Source organism: Acomys minous, assembly GCF_964271855.1.
Source record: "Acomys minous genome assembly, chromosome: 10".
NCBI classification, from domain to species: domain Eukaryota; kingdom Metazoa; phylum Chordata; class Mammalia; order Rodentia; family Muridae; genus Acomys; species Acomys minous.
In genome coordinates this window covers 1-20,943 of record NC_140491.1, presented here as the reverse complement: position 1 = coordinate 20,943, position 20,943 = coordinate 1, and the positions used below count along the sequence as shown (strand labels likewise).

Sequence of the window (20,943 nt, the reverse complement as noted above, 5' to 3'; positions counted from 1 at the left end):
TTCCCTGGGTTTTGTTGAGTGTGGTCCTATGCTATTCTTCAGCCATCTAGTTTTCCCCGGTGTCAGTACACTTGAAGATCCATGGTAGTCCTTGTTGGCTGATCCATCTGCAATTGTACATAGAGTTGGGCTGTAGGAATTGCCATGATGTGCTGCTGGTAGTTGATCCCTGTTGGGTACTGCCAAGGAAGTCCCTAATAGCTGCCACCTCTGGGATTGCAGGCATACCTGGACCCTGAAGACAGTACATGTAAGTTAGGAGGTAGATCTCACAGTTGCTGGCAATCTCCTATGAATGCAGCCTCTGGAGGTGCAGACAGAGCTGCGGCCATTGTAATCATGCAGAGAGGACACAGGGCAGTCCTCATCACTGCTGATAGTCCCCAGTGAGAAGTTTCTCAGCAATTGCAGATAGTGTGGGGACTGGGGACTGGCATGCAAAGATCAAGGACATACCTCACTACTCCTGGTAGTCCCCAATGGCTGCCACCTCTGCACATACAGGCAGAGTAGTGCTGAGACTGCCTAAATCTGCCACCTCTGGAATTCAAATGGGTGGAACTATAAAAGATCATTCAGCGTGAGGTAACCTAGACCCAAAAATACAGATATGGTATATAGCCATGAATAGAATTAACCATATAGTTCATGATAGCCATACTACAATTCACAGACCCAAAGAAGCTGAGTAACAAAAAGGGCTCAAGGCACAATGCATGAATGTCACTGTGAAGGGGAAATAGGACACAGAGTGGAAGCAGCTGAATATAGGGAATGAAGTGTGAGAGGGAGTTCAGACAGAAATAAAGGTGGATAACAGAACTGGAGAGAGAAGACATAAGAAGACAGAGGGCCTACAAAGAGAAGGGAAACCATAGGCAGGGGCATCTCTGATGATAAGTTAGAGAACTAATACAGGTTTGGCTCCTGAGAGGATATGGGGGTGACTGTAACTGAGATTCCTAGTATCAGGGGACATGGATACTGAAAAGGAAATCCTCTAACTAGATTCCTAGCAGAGAGAGAGGAACACCAACCCACCCACACAAATTTTGCCCCCCAAATGTACCCTATCTACAAGAGGTGCAGGGATAAAGAGGGACCAGAGATTGAGGGAATGTCCATCCAGTGCCTGGACCAAGCTGAGTCACAGCCCATGGGAGAAAGCCAACCCCTCACACTATTAACAGCATTCTTATATGCTCATAGACAGAAGCCTAGCATAGATGTCCACCCAGCAGCAGATAGAGACAGATGCTGAGACTAACAACTAAACATTGGGTGAAGTATAGGGAGTCTTATGGGAAAGTGAAGGGAAGGATAAATATAAATACCTGGAGGTTACAGGAGATACTCAAGAAAGCCAAAAAATCCAAGTATTCAGGGACCAGAGGGCCTTGCAAAGACTGAAGCACCAACCAAGTACCATGTATAGACTTGACCTAGATTTCCTAAAAGATGTAACCAAAGAGCAGCTCAGGCTTCATGTGAGAACCACAAAAAAGGGGAGTTCAGGCTGTTTCTGACATGGACTTTGCTGCCTGATTCTTTTGATCATTCTCACTTGGTAAGGCTACCTTGGCAGGCCACAGAAGGAGAGGATGTGCTCAGTTCAGATATGAGTTGATGAGCTGGGGTAGGATGGTGGGGGAAGAAGGAGGGAGGGTGGAACCTGGAGAAGAGTGCATGGGCTATAGTCAGGATGTAAGTGGAATGAATAAATAAGTAAATAAATGCATAAATTATTTTTAGGAAGAACATTCTTAGACAAGCGCCAACATGCCTTCATAATAAAAATCCTTGAGAACAAAATATTGGAGGAAACATAGCCCAGCACAATACAGGATAATACAGAAATCCAACAGACAAAATCATCCGAAATGGAAAACAGCATAAAACACAGCCACTGAAGTCGGAGACAAAGCAGGGATGCACACAATTCCCGTTTCAATACTGTGCTTAAAGCACTAGATAACAGCATGAAGACAAGAAAAGAAAATTAAAGGGATAGGAAGGGAGCAAGAACAGATCAAACTACCATTATTTGTCACATTAATACAACTTTGAAATTCTGCAGAAAAAAATCAAGAAATGATTAATTCAGCAATTTGAGCAGATAGAGAATCAACTTGCACAAGTAAAGGTTTTGTTTATATCAATAATAAATATACAGAGAAAAATTCATAAGCACACTCTCATTCAAGATACTGTAAAAAAAAATCTAGTAATAAACCTAACCAAAGGTGTGAAGGAACTCTACAAATGAAAACTTTAAACCTCTAAAGAAAAGAGACTGAGAAACACAGTAGAAAATAGAAAGACATTCCATGCACCTTGATTGGTAGAGTTAATATTATGAAATCACCATTTTCCCAAAAGCTATTTTGTCACTGTAATCCCAACTAAATCCCCATCTCCTCCTTCAAATTAATGGAAAAATTATCCTAAAATTCATATGGAATCACAAAATATGAGAGAGCTAAAACAATCGTGAGCAAAAGAACAATTCTGAAGTGATTAGTGCTCCAGATATAAAGATAAATTACAGAGCCTTTGGAGAAAAAACATTGTGACACTGGCACAAAACAGACATTTTGAACAATGATGCCAAAAACATTCTAGAGAAAATAAAATATCTTCAACTAATGGTGTCGAAAAGTGGATATCCATACACAGAAGAATGAAATTAGCCCACTATCACCTTACACAAAAACAAACTCGAAATTGATTGTAGACACCTAAATATGAAACACTGAAAGTTCAAGAAGGAGCATGGGCAGTAGTCCGCATGATATCAGTGTAGAAAAAGATTTCTGGATAGGCCTCAGTTTGTCCAAGAATTATAGCCAACAATGTACAAGCGGCATTTTATAAATATAATGGTTCTGCATAGCTAAAAAATCCATCAGCCAGGTGAAAAGAAAGACCACAGAATGGCAGTGAATCTTGGCCTGCTCTACATCTAACAGAAGGATTAATATCAAGAATATACAAAGAATTAAAGAAAAAATTAGTCAAAATAACAAATGGTCAATTCAAAAAAGAGTAGGTCAGGGATATGTACAAAGAGTTAAATAAAAGAAAGGAAGAACTAAGAAACGTCTCAAAAGAGATCATCCTTATTTATTAGGGAAATGAAAATCAATGTAAGTTTGATAATTTCTTTTACCTCAGTCAGAATAGCGAAGATTTACAAAAAATCTACAAAAATGTTAAGGGCAGCATCATCCTCTCAATCCAGGAAGTGGAGGTAGGGTGAGAGGAGGAGCTTCTGCACCAGTTTGTTAAACTAGAGTAGGGCAGATATGATACTCAAACTCATCTGTTTTCTAGTCCAGGAATATTGATTCATTACTATCAAAGAAAAACCATTATTACACAAGTTGGACACTCTGTCCTGGGCATAATTTCCACTCTGAGCACTTTTGCATCAACATGTGCCATGACTATAGTGCCTAACATGGTAGAGTCGCTGACTTACCTCATCCCTGTGCCTTTAGGAATGGAGTCGTTCTACCTAGAAAGCGTTACTAGCTTTTTTTTTTTTTGAGAGAAAAACGTGGATATATTTCTATAGTATTATATTTCTTAAGGACACTCTGATCTCAGATACAAATAATTAGTGGGAATACACAATGTTCTAGGACTTGGGAGTATCATGACAAAATGTCAACTCAGTAATGAACGGTGGATAAAAGAATACTATAAAAAGGCAAATTTCATATTCAAACAAGAAACCTGATTTCTGCAATAACATCGAATAGATCATAAGGAAATCAATTGAGCAGAACTGTAGGTTTTATCAGAAAGGGAGCACCATCAAAATAACAGCAATTAATAACTATTGGTTATTAATATCACTCAAAATCAGTGGCCTCAAGTCTCCAAACACACCTCAGCAAAACAAATGGATATTACCTCATAGGAAAGGAATGGTAAAAGGCTTTCCAAGCAAACAGACCCAAGACATAAGATGGAGTGGACATTCTAATATCTAATAAAAAGCATTTTCAACCAAAATTAATTAAAAGAGATGAGGGAGACACTTCATTCTCATCAACAGAAAAATGCACCAAGATGATGTCTCAATTCTAAACATATATGCACTAAATGCAAGGCTACCCACATTCATAAAAGAAACATTAATGAGGCTTAATCAAAAACCAAACTGGATACATTAATACTGGGGTACTTAAACACCTCACTCTCAACAATGCACAGATCAAGACAGAAACTAAACGAAGAAATAAGGAAACTAACAGATGGCATGAGTCACCTAAAAACAAAAGAATATACCTTCCCTTCAGCATCACCAATGGAACATTCTCCAAAATCAACCATATACTTACTCACAAAGCAAGCTTCAGCAGATGCAAGAACATTGAAACGACCACTTGCGTCTTATCAGAACACATGGAATACAGCTGGAACACAACAACAGAAACAACAGAAACCCAAAATACCCATCGAATCTGTAAAACGCATTAGGTGATGAACACTGGGTCGAGGGGTAATAAAGAAATTAAAGACTTTCTCAAATTCAATTAAAACTGAAGGCACAACATACCCAAGGCCATCAGAAACAATGAAAGCATTGCTAAGTGGAAAGTTCATAGCACTAAGCACCTGCATAAAGAAGGGAGAGAACCCATATTAGCAAATTAACAGCACACCTGAGAGCCCTAAAGTAAAACGAAGCAGACACAGCAAAGAGGAGGAGGTGACTGGAAATAATCAAACTCAGGGCTGGAGTTCATGAATTAGAAACAAAACAATACAAAGAATCAGTGAAATCAAGAACTGTTTATTTGATGAAATCAGCAAGATAAACAAACCCTTACCCAAACTAACTAAAAGGATGAGGGAGAGTATCCAAATTAACAAAATCAGAAATGAAAAGGTAGACATAAAAGCAAACACTAAGAAAACACAAAGAATTATGAAGTGTTAGTTCAATAGCCTGTATTCCATAACACTGGAAAATGTAAAGGAAATGGACACTTTTCTTGACAAATTTCATGTATTAAGTTGAATCAAAGGCAGGTAAACAGCTTTAAAATCCAATAACTCCCAAGGAAATAGAGGCAGTCATAAAAAAATCTCCCACCCCCCGCCAAAAAAAGAAAATCCCAGGGCCAGATGATTTTAGTGAAGAAGTCTACCTGACATTCAAAGAAGAGCTAATACCAGGATTACTCAATGATTCCATGAAATAGAAATAGAAGGAGCACTGCCAAAATCATTCTATGAAGTCACTGTCACCATGATACCTAAAGCACAGAAAGACTCAAAAAAGAACTTCACACCAATTTCACTCATGAGCATTGATACAAAAAATGATCAATAAAATACCCTCAAACTAAATCAAAGAACACACCAAATACATCATCCACTATGATCAAGTAGCTTTCATCTCAGAGATGTAGGTATCATTCATCATACAGAAATACATCAATGTAATTCACCATATAACCAAACTGAAAGAAAAAACCCAATCATCTCAATAGATGCCTAAAAGGCTTTTGACAAAATCCAACACTACATCATGATGAAAGTTTTAGAGATATTGGGAATACATGACCCATACATAAACATAATAAAGGCTACATACAGGAAGCCTCAAATTAAATGAAGAGAAACTCAAAGCAAATCCAGTAAAATCAAAGACAAGACAAGAGAGTCTACTCTCACCATATCTCTTCGATATAGTACCTAAAGTTCTAGCCAGAGCAATAAGACAGCTAAAGGAGATTACGGGGACACAAATCACAAAGGAAAAAGTCAAAGTATTGTCATTCACTGATGAGAGGATTGTATGCATAAGTGACCCAAAAGTGCCCCCAGAAAACTCCTAAGGCTGATAAACACCATCATCAAAGTGGATGTATGCAAGATTATTTCAAAAGAATCAATATTCCTCCTGTACACAAATTAAAAAGGGGCTGAGAAAGAAATAAAGAAAATTACACCATTCACAATAGCCACAAATACTATAAAATATCTTGGTGTAACATCAACCAAAAAAGTCAAAGCTCTGTATAACAAGAATATCAAGACCTGAAGAAAAAACTGAAGAAGACATCAGAAGATGGAAAGATGTCCCATGCACATGGATTAGTAGGATCCATACCAAATGACTATTTTACCAAAAATAATCTACAGATTCAATGCAATTACCATCAAAATATCAACACCGTTGTTTACAGAACTTGAAACAACAATTTTAAACTTCATATGGAAAAAGAAAACACCCGGAATAGCCAAAACAATCCTATACAATAAAAGAACTTCTGGAGATTTCTCTATCCATGACTTCGGGCTATACTACAAAGAAATAGTAATAAAAACTGCATGATACCAGCACAGAAACAGAGTGGTTGATCAATGGACTAAGACTGAAGACCCAGAAATAAAGCCACATAACTAAGGGCAGGTGGTTTTTGGTAAAGAAGCCAAAACCACACAATTGAACAATGAAAGAATCCTCAACAAATGGTGCTGGTCTGACTGGTTGTTTACATGTAAAAACATATTGAAATAGATCTATATATATATCATCTTATACAAAACTCAAGCCCTGGTGGGTCAAAGACTTCAATTTAATAACAGAGACATTAAATCTATTAGAAGAAAAAGTGGGGAAGAGCCTTGAACTCACTGACACAGGAGATAACTTCCTGATCAGAACATGAGGCTGTAATAGCAATAATACATAAATGGGACTTCTTGAAAATGAAATTTTTCTATAATCAAAGGACACTATCAACAGACTGAAAAGGCAGTCAACAGATTGAGAAAGATATTCACCAATTCAACATCTGAGAGAGTACTAATATCCAATATATTAAGCACTCAAAAACGTAAATAAAAACAATCAAATTAGCCCTATTGAAATGTGACAATTAGCTAGACAGAGGATACACAAAGGAGGAATACTGAATGGCTGAGAAACACTTAAAACAAATGTTAAATGTCCTTAGTCATCAGAGAAATGCAAATAAACCCCTGAGATTCCATCTTACATCTATCAGAATGTCAAAGATAAAAAACACAAGTGATGGGGTCTCTAAGATGGCAGTGCCAAACATGCATGGTATCTGATCTGCAGGATAGAGACTAGGTACCCTGTTGGGAGCTACAAATTGCAAGACCTGGAAAGCACTAGGTGTCAGAGGTCTCTACATTACAGAGCACAGGTGGGTCTGGCCTTGAGCCATCCAACTGGTCCATGGAGGATGGGTGCCCAGCACTTGACCCATACCTGCTTGTGAGCTGCTGCATTGCACTGTTTAAGGGACTCCGCATCTGAGACTGAACTCTGGGTGGTGAAGCACCAGAGTCTGAAGCTGCAGGCATGGAGAAAATGCAGGAAATGGGTGGTTCTGACCTCAGAATGACTCTTGAGTCCACATAAATCCCCAGGGGCCTGCAACCACTCTGGCACCATATCCAAATCCCAGTGCAGCTAAAAGGGCCATGCCTCACCTGTGCTCTCACTCTCAAATCATCCTGCCAGTCCACAGAGGGTCTCAGGGCCCACACCAGGGCCCAGGCAGATGTGGACACATTCTTCAGCTACAGCTCCATAGCTGCACTCCCTCACATTGACTGATCTACTGAATGGATGGGGCATAAATCTAGACAGTCACTCCAGTGGACTATTCTCACACACATGGGAAAAACAGAACAGACCTGAACAGATCAATCAGATGCCAGGAACCACATCACAGCAGCAGAGCCCAAGCTCTTAGGAGGGACTAAACTGGCCTGAGGGGATCCGGCAGAACCTTAACCACCTATCACACCCCAAGAAGCCATTCCCACAATCTTGGCCAGCTGCTGCAACATAGCAGGAGTTCCCCTGTGCACTCAGACAGGGCTGAACTGGCCTGAAGGCATTGGCCAGAACCCTAGCCAATTGCCACAAGCCAGAATGCAGTATATGCTCTCTCTAGCAGGACAGAACTTAGGCCCCCCAGTCTAGACAAATCAGGCAAAATCCTGGGGACAGGCCATAAGCCAGAAGGGTTTCAAGCACTCTAGAGTGGACTGAGCCTAGGCACCCAAAGTCTCAGTACCAGAGGGCAGGGTTTTCAAAGCACAGCCAAAGGCAGGATAACCAGCTTTACCTACACTAACTTGAATTGAACCTTGGGCTGCACAGCACCAGCGCCAGATTCAGCTGACCCAGTGTGGACCCCAGGGAGTAGAGGAAATATTCTTGGAGCTGAAACCAGGTCATCTGCCTGATCCATGGAAGGGTTCCCTGATCCCCACAGGTAAGGGCCATCAACCTGTGAACATTCACAAACAATATACCTGGAACAACCAGTAAAAGACACCAAAAACTACCTCCCAAAAAGAGAGACAGTAAGATAACTAAAGGAAAGTGTAAAAACACAAACAACAAAACACAAAACAATATTGCATCTCCAGATTCCAGCTATTCCAAAAAAATCAACCCTGAGAACTCACACACTACTGAAACACAAAAAAATGATGTCAAATCCTTAGTAATGAAGATGATAATGGAGAAAATGAATAAAATCCATAAACACATGCAGGAAGATGCAGCCAAACATACTAAGGATATTAGAGAGGCCTATAGAGAGGCACTGGAAGAAATTCAGGAAAATACATTCAGATAAAGGAAATAAATAAAACAGTCCAAGATCTGAAAATGAAAATGGAAATGCCGATAAAAGCACAGACAGGAGAGTCCCAGGAACAAGAGAACTTAGAGGAGAAAGAAAGCAATACAGAGGTAAGCATCTCTAACAGAATTCAAGAGATGGAGGAACAAATCATGGGAGTAGAAGATACAATCAGAGAACTTGAAGAAACCATCAAAGAAAATGCTAACTCTGAAACAGTCTTGACACAAAACTTCCAAGAAATCAAAGATACCATGAAGAGATGAAATCTGAGGATAATAGCCGTTGAAGAAAGAGAAGATGCCTGGCTCCAATACACAGAAAATAAGTTCAACAAAATCATAGAAGAAAATTTCCCCTACTTAAAGGAGATGCATATAAACATACAACAGAGCTACAGATCACCAAATAGAATAGTACCGCAGATAAAATTTTTCCCACCACTAATATTCAACACCCAAAAACACAGACAAAAGGAAAAATATTAAAAGCATCAAAGGAAAAGGACCAGCTAACATATAATGGCAAACCTATCAGAATTACACCAGACTTCTCAGCAGAGACCATAAAAACCAAAAGGGCCTGGACATAGTTCCTGAAAACCCAGAAATACCACAGATGCCAGTCCAGAGTATGATACCAGTGAAACATTCAGTAACTGTAGATAGAGAAAACAAAATATTCTATGACAAAAAAAAATCAAACAGTACTTATCCACAAATCTGGCCCTGCAGAAGTTACTAGAAGGAAAACTCCCACCCAAAATGACAAACTACACACAAAAGGCACAAGAAATAGAAAACTTCACTGTTGCAAAAACACAACCACAAAAACATTCTGGTAACCAACATCAAAACCAAGAGACTTAATAGTCACTGATCATTAATACCTCTCAACATCAGTGGTCTCAATTCGCTAATAAAAAGACACAGATTAAGTGAATAGATGCATAAACAAGACCCAACATTTTTCTGCATTCAAGAAACACATCTCAGCCAAAAGGATAGATGTTACCTCAGGGTAAAAGGTTGGAAAAAGTATTACAGGCAAACACACACAAGAAACAAGCTGGTGTAGCCATTTTAATACGTAATAAGATAGAATTCCAACAAAAATTAATCAAAAGAAATGAAGATGGTCACTTCATACTAATCAAAGTTAAAGTCAACCAAGAGGACATCACAATTCTAAAAATCTACACTCCCAATACAAGGGCACACACAACTGTAAAAGAACTATTTACAAAGTTTCAACCACACATCGATTACCACACATTAATACTGGGAGACTTCAACACCCCACTTTCATCAAAGGATAGGTCAGTGAAACAGAAAATAAACCAAGAAATGAGAACAATAACCAACATCATGAGTCAATGGATCTAACAGATATCTACTCCAAGTACAAAGGATTATATCTTCCTCTCAGCACCCCATGAAAATTTCTCCAAAACTGGTCAGATAGTAGGTCACAAAGCAAGCCTCAACAGTTTCAAGGAGATTGAAATAATACCTTGTATCCTATCAGATCACTATGGTATAAAGCTGGTCTTCAACAACAACAGAAATAGCAAAAAAGCATACACAAACATGGAAACTAAACAGCTCTCTACTTAAGGAATTTCTGTTCCTGCTATCAAGCTGTTTTACAGAGCTACAGTAATTAAAGCATCATGGAGTCAGGGGTCAGGGAAGAAATAAATAAATTAATGACTTCCTGAAATTCAGTGAAAATGAAAGAAAAATACGTAAATTTATGGGAAGCATTGAAAGCTGTTCTAAGAGAAAAATTCATAGCACTAACTGTCTTTATAAAGAAAATGCACATATCCCATATAAGTAATTTAATGATACATATGGAAGCCCTAGGGAAAAAAGTAGAAACACCAAAGAGGAATAGATGTCTGGAAATAATCCAACTCAAGGCTGAAATCAATAAATTAAAAACAAAGAGAACATTTCACAGAGTCTACAAAACCAGAAGCTGGTTCTTTGAGACAATCAACAAGATAGACAAACCTTTATACAAACTAACTAAAAGACGGAGAGACATTATCCAAATTAACAAAATAAGAAATGATACAGGAGACATAACAACAGAAATGAAGAAATATAAAGAATCATCAGATCTTACTTCAAAGGCATATATGGCAAAATTTTGGAAAATCTAAGGGAAATGAGCAATTTTATTAATGATTCCATCTGCCAAAATTAAGTCAAGGTCAGATAAATAAATTAAATAGTCCTATTTCTCTAACAAAAATAGAAGCAGTCTTTAATAGTCTCCCAGCAAAAACAAAACAAAACAAAATGAAAAAAAAGCCCAGGGCCAGATGGTTTCAGTGTGGAATTCTACTAGACCTTCAAAGAGGAGCTAATACCTTCACTCTTCAAGCTACTTCAAAAAATAGAAATAGATGGAACATTACCAAATTCATTCTATGAGGCCACAATCATGTTGATACCTAAAGCTCACAAAGACTCAAAAACGAAAGAGAATGTCTCTTATGAACATTGACACAAAAATACTTGATCAAATACTTGCAAATCGAATACGAGAACATTTCAAAGATATGATTCAACATGATCAGGTAGGCTTCTATCCGTGCATGCATGGATAGTTTAATATGTGGAAATCCATCACTGTAATCCACTATATACATGAACTAATAGACAAAATCCAAGGCCCATTCATATTTAAAGTTTTGGAGAGTTCGAGGATACAAGGTACATATCTAAACATAATAAAGGCTTTATGTAGAAAACCAATAGCCAACATCAAATTAAGTGAAGAGATACTCAAGAAAATTTTTCTAAAATGGAGGACCAAGCAAGGCTGCAAACTTTAATCAGATCTCTTCAATATAGTCCTTGAGATTCTAGCCACAGCAATAAGACAACAAAAGGAGATCAAGTGGATCCAAATGGGAAAAGAGGAAGTTAAACTATCCCTATTTGCAGATGATACGATAGTGTACATAAATGACCCCCAAAATTCCACCAGAGAACTCCCACAAGTGATTAACAATTTCAGCCAAAATGTCTGGATACAAAAGTAACTCAAAAATGTCAGTAGCCTTCCTGTATACAAATGACAATCATGCTAAGAAATAAATTAGGGAAACTACACCCTTCACTTTAGCCACAAGCAATATAAAATATCTAGGAATAACTCTAACCAAGCACTTGAAGGACCTGTGTGAATAAAACTTCAAATCTCTGAATAAAGAAATTGAAGATGGGAGATCCAAGATGGCGGCGAGCAGTGTGGACCGTGTTTGAAAGCTCCAGTGAACAATTCAGGGAATTGCACAGATTTCTGAGCCAGGAACACCAAGATCCCCACACCACAGCAGCAGAAGTGCTCCACGGTTCGGAGGGACCAGGGTGTGAAGGATCTGCTTGCCCCTGTACACGGGAGGAGAGCGGACTTTCTCGGATCAGAGCAGCAGCGGCAGAGACAGCAGTGTGACCAGCGGCACCAGCGGCACCAGCGGCACCAGCAGCACCAGCAGCTCCAGCGGCACCAGCGGCTCCAGCGGCACCAACGGCACCAGCGGCGGTGGCTGAGGTTTGCAGCTCAGAGCCTTCCAGTGGAGGCAATTGGTGTGGTGGACAGTGGGAGTTGCTGTGGGAGAGGGGACTCTGGACAGGATTTGGGTCTCATGGTGCCTTGAGACCCAAACTGGACTCAGCAGACAGTTCAGCCCCAGAGTCCTGGGTTTGCTCAGTGAGCTGTGCTGTGGAGAAGCTGGCTCAGCTCAGCAAGCAAGTCTGCCAGAGGCACAGTTCCCCTGCTGTGACACAGGCTGAGCTGAGTTCTCATTTCCACCCTAGGCTCCAGCTCAGTGCAGCCACAGTTTTCCTGCTGTGACGCAAGCTGGGCAGAGTGCTCAGTTCCACCCTAGGCACTTGCTCAGTGCAGTCACAGTTCTCCTGCTGTGGCAGACAGGTCAGGCCCTGAGAAACTAGCTGAGCTCGATGCGTGGTTCGGGCCCAGTATCCCTTGTTGGACTTGGCAGGGGACCCAAAAGGCTGTGGGTACCTTGGCCTGATCCAATGCTCATTCAGAGACCCAGAACAATTGCAGGACCCACACAGCAAAGGGGAGCTGAGGATCACTGGCTGTGAGAGCCCAAAACAACAGGGCTAACCTCCTGCCATCCACACCAGTGAAGTATCAGGGCTTCTAGCATACGGAAATCGTGAGAAAACAAGTGAATCTATCATCAAACTCCCTCCACCCAATTCTGGAAGTTACCCAACAAAAACAGAGATGGCAAGATATCTAAAGGACAGCGTAAAAGCATACGCAAAAAACGCCAAAACAACATGGCGTCTCCAGTTCCCAGCTATCCCAAAGAAAACAATCCAGAGAACTCAAATACAATGGAAACACAAGAAAATGACCTCAAATCCTTGGTAATGAGGATGATAACAGAGGAAACAAATAAAATTCGAAATCAGATGCAGACAATTGCAGACAGCTGAGGAAATGATGAGGCTGGTACAGGATGTGACATCACAATTAATAGTGACAGAAATCTGTGGAATCCTCAACCTGAAATTAAACAAGACTTGAAGAACTCTGTAGGGCTGATAGTAACTGAATGGAGAGCCCATCCAGCAGGATACAGCATGCAAAAGACAAACATCAGGGCTTCAAATAAAGAAATCATAGGTGAAATAAATTAACAACATTATGCTGTATTCCAGCAGCAATATAAAAAGATAACAGTGAATTTCAAGCCAGGAACACTGGGGGTAGGTCTCCCATCCCAGCACTCAGGAGGCTCAGGCAGGCAGATTTGTGAGCTGGAAGCCAGCCTGGCCTCTCTATCAGGGTTCAGGCCAGTCACAGAAACAGAGTGAGAATCTGTTTCAGAAACAAACAAAATGAAAAACTAAACATAAAATTGAAGGTATATTTCCTACACTTATATTAAGCCCTCTAATATATGCCTTTTAGCACAGTTACAGGAAGAGTATTAGAAGATTAATTATCCCAGCTTGAATGAGAATGCCTCTCACTGGCTTATGTACTTCAGGTTAAGACCTCTCTGTTCCCTCCTGTACTGTTATCTTGAATCCTTATGCAACATCTCCTGATCGTTTACAGTTTCTGGCTTTTTTTTTTTAAGTAAGGCTTACTTATTTTAACTTTATTTGGAAAGGTATCTTTACATGCATATAGGTCTGTGTACTTTATACATACAGAACCTACAGCAGCCAGGAGAGGTGACAGATCCTCTGGAACTTGAGTCTGGGAGGATGTGAAGTCCTCAGGTAAGTACAGGAAACTGAACCTAGAAATGACAATAACACCAAGTGTCCTTAACTGTTGAGCTATATATATCCTAGCCTTTAATTGCTCCTTAATTCGCTACTGTGGAGACTTAAGCCAATGAACAGTGAGACCAAATTCGTGGAACACTGAGGACACTTTCTTCAAGTGTCAAGGTGAGGGCCAGCTCAGAAAAGACAATCACACAGAAGCAGAGTAACAAAGACACACTGGTAAGTTTGGAAGGAGGAGGTACTGGCTGTGAAAGACATTTGTCCACAATTATGTGTCTGGGGCTTACAACCATGAAAAAAAGTCAATCTGAATATTATATAAAAAGATATTAATATGGTTATGTAGAATTTAATGAAATAGGGACTCAAATACAATACAATGTTTCAACATAAACAGACCTGTTTCTGTACAGAGACTAAGTACGCCTAATCTAAACTAACAGAGTGAATCTATGTATATTAAAACTGGAGGTAAAGAGGACACTTCAATGTATGACAACGATGTGTTACCTTGTGCAGTGCTGTGGAAAGTCATGCACAAATAAACCACAATTGAAGAAGGCATGATGGATGTCTAGAAACAAGTGACTAAATCAGCCTCCTGCATGATACAGCTACAACACACTGCAAGCAGCTGCTGAGACTGAAGAAGTAAGTTTCCTCCAACAGTGTCTGAGGACTGCACAGACTAACATGGAATTCTCCTTTCCATTGACAAACCTTATACTAATGCCAAAAGGAGAATATTACATAAAACAAAAAGACGAACACTAGAAAGTCTTCATGCAAAGCTGGCTTTACCTCAGCACACAAACAAACAAACAAAAATAATCACAGACCAGTTAATAGGATCTACTCAGACACAGAGATTTTTTCAAAATAGAGAAATGAAAAGAAAGCTGAGTTCACAATAAGAATGCAAGGCTGTTTCAACACTTACAAACTGATCAATGTAAGACATCAAATATGTAGACTCAGTGAGAGAAGGAAAATGCCTATGTCAATAGATAAATGAAAAGTCCTGTGGTAAAATATGACATATGCTCAGTATAAAAGCTCTCAACAATGTGAGAGCAGAAGGAACATCCCTTAGAATAGGAAGGACAAACAGACACAAAGCTAAGGCAGACAGTATGAAACAGGAAAACTGTAAATATTCTGCTCTAATCAGGACTAACTCCACACAGTGCATCAGTGATACACAATTCAAGGACAGAGAAAAGTGCAAAGGGGACAATATATCAGAGTCAGAAAGCATGTGAACCTTTTGAGAAAAAAAAAGAAAATTCAGATGAGACCATTCACAGTCTTCAAATAGCTTAGACTCCAGTGTAGTTTCCTTTACAATGTCAAAAAGTGATATACAGACAAGGTCAGGCGGCAGAGCTATCAATACCCATTCTCAGATTTCGATACTTTGTGCTACAAGCTCAATCTTCCTGGCAAGGCTATTTTGTGGGCAACAGACAGTTTTTGGCTCATTCTGAGGCTAGGCCCACAGGAAAAAAATACAGTTACATGGGAACCTGGACCAAGTACCTAGAAAGGAATCCACTATGACATTTGCTACACACACAAATGGCTCGGTTCACACCCATAGCCTGGTGCTGCTTTCAGGCTGGGTCAAAAAAAAATTTTTTTTCAATGGGCAACAGTTATTTCAGGACTCAAACTAACCAAATACAGAGAACTACTATATCCTTACAGCTCCGCCCACAGTGGGGATCCACTTTACCACACCTTACAGCACCGCCCACAGTGGGGATCCACTTCACCACATCTAACATGCTCAGTGAAACTTTCCAGAATGATTAATGAAATAGAATCCTGCAAAATCAATCTCATGCCATGTTCCTACTGTCTCTTGAGTGCACACCTTGCTCAATCTGTCTAACATACCCGGGCCCTTTGCCCCAGTCTACTGTGTCTTCACCATCTCGGGCTCTTAGTTCTCAGTCATAGGCGAGCAGGTCTGGCTGAGCAGAGAGAGATCTGCACATGGGAAAGAGATGCTTCAAAAAGCTCCTGGAACTTTTCGTAGAACTGAAAGATGCAAACTCCTGCCAAAAGGATAAACATGAAGGAAAAAGAAAATATCATGAAAAATGTCCGGTTTTTTAGTGGGGGGTTTCATTTTACTCTATGAGATGTGAGACTCGTCACACATGTCACACATGCAGAGTCGTTTTCCCAGGAAGCCCGAGGAGCAAGGAAGACTGTAGGAAAACTATTCTAACCCACAGAATCCAGACTGCTGCACGGATACAACAGGAGGTCTCTGAAAAAAGCTCCTGAGATTATGGTCCAGGCCTTCCCATAGCTGCAAGAGGTCCACAGTCACAGAAATCAATGTTAACAAACCATGAAGCAAAAAACAAGTCTGGCCACATGTGCACGGGCACAGTGGTTTTCTTGAACCTAGGAGACACTTTTCTGGTCTTTCTTTTAGTGACTTTTTCCCTCTATGACCAGGCAAAAAGTTATTGTAAAGAATGGCCAGACACAGGTGGATCACTGTGAGTTTGAGGCCAGCCTGGTCTACAAAGTGAGTCCAGGACAGCCAAGGCTACACAGAGAGACCCGGTCTCAAAAAACAAAAGCAAAACAAAAAAACAAAAAAAAAAAGAAAAAAGAATAACCAGACATATACAAAGGCTGCCCATACTGGCCTTGCCAATACCATACATGGAACCTTACCCGGACTGCCTCTTCGATGTAAGAGGTGGGGCCTTCTACCTCCACATCTAGAACCCATGGAACCCCAGATGGGAAATGGGCACTGCTTGTCAACTGTACTGTCTTTTTGACACCAGATATCCAGTAAGCACAATTAATATCTACAGAAAATATATCCCAATTACTCAATGTGTAGAGATAGGGGAAGTAAAAGAGGAAGTTGAACATTCCTCCAAGGTCACTGCCTGTTTAATATCCCTCTGACCTCAGCCTACTGTTTCCTTGATGTCACACCACTCTTGGGCTGAGTTTGTAGACCAGGCTGGCCTCGAATGGGGCCTAGGTTTTTGGGAACTTTCCCTAAGGCCATGGCCTATAGAGGGTGGAAAAAAGCAGAGTTCCTACTCTAAAGCCAAAAATATGCTTGGGAGAGTTGGTAATGGTCTGAAGCCAGAGCCTATGAGAAGGGCTTACTTCAGATTCTGAGAGCCCCACTTTCTACCACATGGGGATGTGGTTATCCGTGCCAAGGCCACTGTGGGTGTGGTCAGGAATGTTTTAGACTCCTCCTGAGTTTATCCTATTGTAGGATTGACTTGGTAGATATCCAACTATGCTGACTTCATAGATTCCTTCCATTTCCCCCCAGAAGTAAATAAAACATGCTCTTCTTCTTCTTAAAAAGCTTACTTCACATAAGACATACCTTTTGCAAGACCTCCTCACTCCAACTTTTGTACTTTCTACCTTCTACTTTTCCTATCTTTTGCAGCTTCTGAGACCTTCCCCTTAGGATCCTGCCACTGAAGAATGAATGACCTGCTGTTTTAGGGCACCGGTGTACTTCGGAAATAATTCTGAGAATATCTTTGCTGTGTAAAATCTTCAATCTATCTGAGTGGCTAGACTTGCAGTCTCTTGTCCCTACTTAAATTGTTCAACATATAACCTGGGGCCTGAACCTGAGAGAGACTTAAGGATGACAGCATATGTAGAATGCAAAATCTGTCCTAGGTTGACTCTTTTAGCATTAACCAGAGCTGGCTGCACACTATTCTGAGATTTTATTTTATTTTATTTTATTTTATTTTATTTTATTTTATTTTATTAATTTTTTTGTTTTTTGAGACAGAGTTTCTCTGTGTAGCCTCGACTGTTCTCGACACTCTTTATAGACCAGGCTGGCCTCAGACTTACAGAGATCCACCTTCCTCTGTCTTCCGAGTGCTGTAATTAAAGGTATATGCCACCACCACCCGGCCAGAGACTTTTCTTAACTGTACTTTTAAATACATATGGAATGAGTTCTCCTTTAAAGGCATATTACTTCTAGAACAGCTACACCTCCAGAGTTTTAGAGAAATGTTCCTGAGCAAGCTTTAATGACAAAGGGGCCCAGTCTGTTGCTCTCCAGGGCAGTGACCTTGCTTTCTTTTTCATTGAACTAACTATACTCTTTAAGTTAATAGGCTATACTACAACAGAATTTTAACATTACCCATTTGAGTCCTGTAATGAAGTGTCCATTGCAGTAACAGGAAAAGGAGTTGCATGTAGATCATAGCTTCTGCCGTCAGACCAGAACAAGAGGAACAGTTTACTGTGCACCATGTAGGGTGAAGCAGGGTAGGCAATGGAAGTCAGAAGCAAGGTCACCTTTATGAAGAAAGACCTGACTGAGGTAGGGTAAATGATTTTGTAATTTCCCAGTGTGTATCATTTTATGCATGCAAATATAAACAGATCAGATTGGTGTGTGTCCAGTTTGTGGAGGTTAGCTTGAGCCAGTGAATGCTGAATTTCCAGTTAGGGGAGTCCTGTGTAGATATGTGCAGTCCTTGTTGACATAGTTAAGTCAGCTGAGAAGTTTGAGATACAAGGCATTGGCTGAAGCTCTGTGTGTCAGATTACTGGTCTCAGCAGCTACCATCGCACACAGAGGCAAGGTCAGACAGTATCTTATTAATGATATTCCCTCTATCAGAGAATGGCCTGATATATTCCAAAGTTAGTATAGCCTGTATTTTTTCAATTGTATAATTAAATATAAATTATAGTTATCTTTTTCAAAAGTCACCTGTTGGTGTTACTTTTTCCATTTTATTTTCTTTAATGCAACACTGCTCTAATCTCTTGTATTTATTTCCAGTTTCCTGATTATTAAGAATTTCATTTATTTTGGGGGGGGAGGTTTTTTTGTTCATTTGTTTTGTTTTTTTGAGACAGGGTTTCTCTGTGTAGCCGTGGCTGACCTGGACTCCCTTTGTAGAGCAGGCTGGCCTCGATCTCACAATGATCCGCCTGCCTCTGCCTCCTGAGTACTGGGATTGAAGACGTACACCACCACACCTGGCAAGAATTTCATTTCTTTTTCTCAAGTGCTTTGATTATTACAATATCTTCTGTAGTTCAGGCTTGCATTACCCTGTGTAATTGAGAACTGCTTTGAACACCTAATCCTGCATCTGCTCCCAAGTTCCTGGCAGAGAGTCCTGTAGCTCGTTCCAGGCTGGGCGCTGACTGGTCTGTGAGGAGGGGAAAGACCGGTGGATGAGTGTCCTCTGATATCCATGGCTTTGGGGGGCTAGTTAAAAATAAAGAGGGACATGTGTAAGAATTGAGTTCACCACTTTGAAACTGGTGTAGTCACAACACACACACACACACACACACACACACACACACACACACACACACACACTAGTGGTAGGAAGGAAGGTGAGAGCTTTCCTGCTTTGACAGTAGTTGGCATTAGCCACGAGGATTCAGGTAATTGATTTCAGACAATCAGTAAAAGTCCAATTGGCCATTTTGGCGGGTTTGGAGACAAGGGCAACCAAGGATCTGGATAAGGAAGTGAACTTGTTTCTGGAAACCAAATTACTGTAGCAACAGTAATTCAGCCAAGACAGAAGATCTTGACAAACTGGTGTGGCTGTGCCTAACAGGATTATTATTTTTCCCATGTGAATCTACACAGCCTGAGAGAAAAAGAGTAATACTTGATGTGTTCCAGTACATGTGTCTAGTTCCTGGAGAACATTGGACTATAAAGCCTGTTTCAATTTTTAAAAAATAATGTAAGAGATAATAACCTCATTCCTTCCTATTGTTAAGTTGCAAACCCCGGGACAAATGGCTGAGGTGCCTAGCTGAAAAATCAAATCAGACCTGACTGCCAGGTTCTCCCAGAATCCCTCCATCCCTACTTGTTACAGGGTATGGCTGCCATACCCTACCCTCTAGCCCAAGGGTTGGGGTGTCCTTCTCCTAGCTGCCCTTCTTCTTGTAATCCAACCATTTTGGTTACCTGGTTTTGTTCATCCTAATTTATCCTCTTGACCTCTTGGTCTGGCTCTTGCCTCTCTTCTCCCTCCTCTTCTTCCTCACATAGCTCAGGGTCATGTCCACTCTGGACTCTCCCCATTGTCCCTGCCTCTAGCTGGGCTCTCCTTTTTATCTATAATAAGCTTTCCACCATACCTAGGAGACATCTTGTCCCTTCCTTTCTATTACTTTTATTTATTTACTTTTAAGTAAACTCCAACTTTATGGAACAAAGGAATAGATGGATTTTCAAGTTTTCACATTGTGGCTATGTTTTATAAGCCATCTGATCCAATGCATTACTTACCAACACAGTGTTGACAATGTTTTTGTCATCTGTATTTCATGTAAATTTATATTCATAAATACACTTAAGTCAATTAGTAGTAGATGTTAATATATGGCACTATTGGTGCTTTAGCTGGTAATAGTGGAAAGCAGCTCTATACTGTTCCTTTTTTTGTTTGTTTGTTTTTTTGAGACAGGGTCTCTCTGTGTAGCCTTGGCTGTCCTGGACTCCCTTTATAGACCTGGCTGGCCTCAAACTCACAGTGATCTGCCTGCCTCTGCCTCCAGAGTGCTGGGATTAAAGGCGTGGGCCACCATGCCCAGTTTATAGTGTTCTTTTAATTGTTTTACCTCCGGTTTCCCACCCACATCTTGCTTTCAAATTCTTAGCAACTTTTTGCTACAGTTGCTGTTACTGTTTGAATTTGATGGAGGTTTGGCTGGACGACTCCCCAGCTATGGGGTAGAGATGATGGCACTGGAGTTTGAATGTGCAATGGAATGTGTATATAAAAGACTCTGAGCCAGGTGGTGGTGGCACACGCCTTTAATCCCAGCACTCGGGAGGCAGAGGCAGGCAGATCGCTGTGAGTTCGAGGCCAGCCTGGTCTAAAAAGCGAGTCCAGGACAGTCAAGGCTACACAGAGAGACCTTTGTCTCAAAAAACCAAAAAGAAAAAGAAAAAAAAAGACTCTGTGCTT

General features: G+C 40.4%; 1 long non-coding RNA gene across 1 annotated transcript; it reads right to left on the bottom strand.

Annotated features, from left to right (window-relative positions):
- Nucleotides 1–13,743: 13,743 nt before the first annotated feature.
- On the bottom strand, nucleotides 13,744–16,069 carry LOC311607995. Its single transcript, XR_014782808.1, has 2 exons — nucleotides 15,851–16,069; nucleotides 13,744–13,959 (listed from the first exon to the last, which is right to left on the bottom strand). It is a non-coding gene; the product is annotated as an uncharacterized lncRNA (long non-coding RNA).
- Between the last annotated feature and the right edge of the window lie 4,874 nt (nucleotides 16,070–20,943).